Here is a 4,753-nt window from a genome sequence, read left to right on the forward strand (position 1 = left end):
ATTTATTTTTTGGAAGTGAAAAAGAACAAGTCATTGTATAGTTTACAGTAAACAAAACAACCTAAATTGACATTCCCTGCGTGACACTTCAGATTTGATGTATTTTGGTTGAAATAATTTTCTGATCATTTATGCATCATCATTATCTGCTCTGACCCACATATGGGTTGAAGATCTAAAGTTGAGCCACCCCCTTTACAGGAACTTGTAGATAATTTTTGTATGTGGAGGAGGAGTTGTCATATCTTGCTGCTTTGTAATTAAAAGAAAGATCATGGGAAAGTGTATTTACTTAAAACAGAATTATTGTGCATGTCAAACACTGTCTCCCACGTTGGACCTCACAAACACTGAACACTGAAGAGCTACATCTGCCAAAAAATAATCTATGTCCTCTGCATCGGTAAATTATCGGAAAGTCTCATAGACGCTTGTTTGTTAATGTTTATGTTGACGTTATGTTTAAACTGTTTAGCCAGAGGAGATCTGACCCCAAACCACCACCAACATGGAGTTTTTGGTTCCTTGTGTCTCCTCACTGTGGTATTTTTTATTTAATAAATTTAAAGCTTTATCAGCAGGAAGTAGAAGAGCAGAGAACAGCAGAGGAACAGGAAGCTCTGGGTGACACACTGTAAAAAATGACCGTGATTTTAACAGTAAAAGACTGTAAAAATGCTGCGGTGAAAAACTGTTAATTGGTTTACAGAAAGTTTCCGTACTATATACGGTGAATAACTGTAATAGATCTAACGGTACATTTAATGTAATTTTACGGTAAAATACCGTTAAATTCACAGTTTTTGAAAGTGAAAAATAACAATTCATTGTAAAATTTACAGTGAAAAACCGTAAATTGACATTCCCACAATTCCCTGCGTGACACTTCACATTTGATATATTTTTGTTGAAATAACTGTTTCTTCTTAGTTTTTCTCATTTTTTTCTAATCAGTTATGTACATTAGGGTTTTATGTTACATCTAATGTTGTTAAATTAATGTTTATTGCATTTTTAAAATTTCATGCATGTTACCATGATGGTGTTTAGTGTGTGTGTGAATGACACGGTGTGCTCCTTCTATATGTTAGTATTGTCTTCCTCAGCTTGTGGAAAAGCTGCTTGTGATGAACTTTGATTCATCATGTGACTCTTATCACCACTGTGTTTGGTGACTGTCAGTGTATTATAAAGATACAAAACAGATATTAGTACTTCATTAGGTTGGTAAATTAACATTATATCAGTTAATGAAATATGTTATTTTACCGTAAATTTTACTGGGATTTTTTTTACAGTGTACTGAAATCCAATGTTAAATATACATATTTAAAATGTAAAATTCACATGTAACTCCGTAAGTATGTTTACGGTTTGATGTCATTTTTACAGTATTGTTCTGGTAACCACAGCTGCCGGTATTTTTCCGTAGAAACAACGGGATTTTTTTTTACAGTGCACTCTGAGCACCATTACACAGGTTCCCCTCACAACACGAGATGCCCTCAACATTAGGAACCGATGACGAGGCATCACAAATAGATTTAGAGACACAGCCTTTCACAACCACTGGCTGGCCTCCAAAAGCACCTGATGAAAAGAAAGAAAACAAAGGTTAGTCCAAGTTGATTTGTATTTAAAATGAATGATGGAGAAACAAAAATAACAACAATCTTCTTTGTCCTTCTCCAGATTCTCACCTGTTGCTTTAACGCAGCGGTCTTCATTCCCTGAACAGCTCAATATGTTTGAGCAGCTCTCTCCATCACAAGAGAAACATGTCTTTCCATTTGGGACGTCAGTGCTGGGATCTACAGGAGGAAAACTAGTATTATTTTATTTTCTGTACAAAACCTCTAAAGAAACAACACTCACTCAGCTGCCCCATTTAATCAGTTCACGACAGACAAGCCACACCCTGCATTTTATTTCCCAATTAAATATCCTTCGGAAGCAAAATGAGTGTTATTTGTCGGTAAAGCACAATACCTGGATCATCCTGGACGTTGCACTGGTTCGTGTTACAGCAGGAAGCAGGTCATCTTTAGGATGTTTATGTTCATAGACACACTTTGACAGGAGGCAGGAGCACAATCTTTAACATACACCTTAGAAGCAATGCCACCTAAAAACATGAATAGTACAGGAAAGGCCAATTTAAACTGGAAAATTTAACATTTTTCTCATTTCAAACTATTTTTAAATACAAAATAACAAGTCTGAGAGAAAACAAGTAGCCGTTCTGTCGCAACACCAGTGAATTACAGCAGCTTCTCCATCGGTCAAATATAACAGTACAATTCAATCAATCAATCACATTGGACTTACTGATTTGCGTAACTGCTGTTGAACTCATGCACTGAGAAGATCCACTGGGACATGTTTTTACCGTTTGTCCTGCACAAGAACCCGTCATACTCTTGCACTCGTAACAGCGGAGAGAGTGTCCTTTAGTAATAAAACAGAGAGAGAGGCATCAGTGATCTGTTATTGAGTTTAACATTACAAACACTATTTGTCTTTGTACCTGCAGTGAAAAGAATGAACAGAAGAAAAACTAAGATTTGCAGATCCATCTTTGACTAGGAGGTGAATGAAGTAATGTGTTTGTTTCAGTGCTCAGTTAAGCTTTTCAGAAGGGGAGGGTCTTTAGGAGAAATTAAACAAACTTCAGCTTACATAATTTACTTGCCAGTTCTTAAAAAAAGCACATCCATCCATCATAAAAGTAATCCATACGGCTCCAGGGGGTTAATAAAGGCCTTCTGAAGTGAAACGATGGGTTTTTGTAAGAAAAATATCCATATTTATAATGTGTGTGTGTGTGTGTGTGTGTGTGTGTTGTTTGGATCCAAACATTCTTCTATATTCTGCAGAAGAAAGAAAGCAACACATCAGTTTTCATACAGATTTAGGTATTACATTCAGTGGTGAGAATGGAAAGTTAATGAGAAACCAGGTCAAGACTAGTTCTATTATCTTTTTACTTAAATATACTTAATTGTTGCAACATTAATGAGTGCAGTTCAGTAGTACACTACTGTGACACTGTGCGGGACATGCAACAACCTGTTTAAACATAATAATAACTTTAATTTTCTTTGAAATCATAAACAATCAGAGGGAGTTTTTGTCATTTTCTTATGCACATGAATAAACGTGTCTGAAGAGTTGGTAAAATATGTTTGGTAACACTTTACTTGAAGGGGTGTGCATAAGACTGACATGACACCTTCATAATCTTGACATGACACGTGTCATGAATATGAAGGAGGTTTTATGAATGTTTATGACAACTGTCATTAGTGTCATTCGCTCAATTATGTCATTTTTAATGCAAAGATGACATTGTTTGAGATGTCCGAGTTATGACAACTTGACATAAACCAATACATCATAACCTGTCAGTGTCTTTGTCATGACAACTTGACATTAGCAAAACATCATAACCTGTCATAAACATGACATAGCAGATTAATTATCAAACTTAAAAAACTACTTAGCTTTATGGGTTAACATTACATTACATTATTTTGGTAACACTTCAGTATAGGGAACACATATATAAACGATTAACTATGACTTTTCCCTCAATAAACTCTTAATTTACTGCTTATTATAGTTAATTGTTAGGTTTAGGTATTGGGTAGGATTAAGAATGTAGAATAAGATCATGCAGAATAAGGCATTAATATGTGCTTTATAAGTACTAATAAATAGCCAATATTTTAGCCATATGAATGCTAATAGTAATAAGCAACTAGTTAAAAGACCCTAAAATAAAGTGTTACCATTATTTTATAACAGTGTCATCTTTTTTACGAAATTTGAAATTGTCTATTATCTGACCTTCTGTTGGAGGAAACTTAAAAAAAAAAAAAAAAAAAAAAAAAAAAAACATGAAATGAAAAATAGTCATGACGCTGTTATAAAATTATTTGTCAGAGTATTGTCACTTAATGACATTTTAATGACAAGTTCAATTTGTACCACTGTACTTGAGCTCAAGATACATATTTATGACACTATTATAATGGACCTCATGTCAAAACCAACCACATGACAGTTTAATGTAATGTTAACCCATAAAGCTAAATGATGTCAAGTTGTCATGACAAAGACACTGACAGGTTATGATGTGTTGGTTTATGTCAAGTTGTCATAACACTGACATCTCAAACAATGTCATCTTTGCATTAAAAATGACATAACTGAGCGAATGACACTTAATGACAGTTGTCATAAACATTCATAAAACCTCCTTCATATTCATGACACGTGTCATGTCATGATTATGAAGGTGTCATGTCAGTCTTATGCACACCCCTTCAAGTAAAGTGTTACCATATGTTTTTCTTTCTTTATTTTTTAATTACTTGTTTTAGGTATTTAACATAAAAAAGCAAGGAGTACAAGATACAAGAATGATAGATTTCCAGCAATAATATTTTTCTCTTCATTAAATGTTGTTAGAGCAACATCATTTGGATGAAAGGATGTGGTACATTAAGATTGAGATTAAAAATAATATACAAGGCATTTTACTATGGCAATAGTAAAATGCAAACATATGCAACATATGCAAATATGTTTTAATGACAAAACAATGAAATTCTTTCATTGAGTCCTACTGTTAGAGTTGCAAAAAAATGGTTTGAGGCATACAGTATTTTTGATGACATTAAAATTAGTAGTTTCATTTTATACAAGCTAAAATTAACCCTCGTATTATCTTTGGGGTCTATAATTCTCA

General features: G+C 33.8%; 1 long non-coding RNA gene across 1 annotated transcript; it reads right to left on the bottom strand.

Moving 5' to 3' along the window:
• Positions 1 to 1,457: 1,457 nt before the first annotated feature.
• Positions 1,458 to 2,599, bottom strand: LOC125259515. Its single transcript, XR_007182844.1, has 5 exons — positions 2,528 to 2,599; positions 2,329 to 2,448; positions 1,990 to 2,125; positions 1,701 to 1,811; positions 1,458 to 1,590 (listed from the first exon to the last, which is right to left on the bottom strand). It is a non-coding gene; the product is annotated as an uncharacterized LOC125259515 (long non-coding RNA).
• Between the last annotated feature and the right edge of the window lie 2,154 nt (positions 2,600 to 4,753).

The sequence above is a fragment of the Megalobrama amblycephala genome, linkage group LG24 (genome assembly GCF_018812025.1).
Source record: "Megalobrama amblycephala isolate DHTTF-2021 linkage group LG24, ASM1881202v1, whole genome shotgun sequence".
NCBI classification, from domain to species: domain Eukaryota; kingdom Metazoa; phylum Chordata; class Actinopteri; order Cypriniformes; family Xenocyprididae; genus Megalobrama; species Megalobrama amblycephala.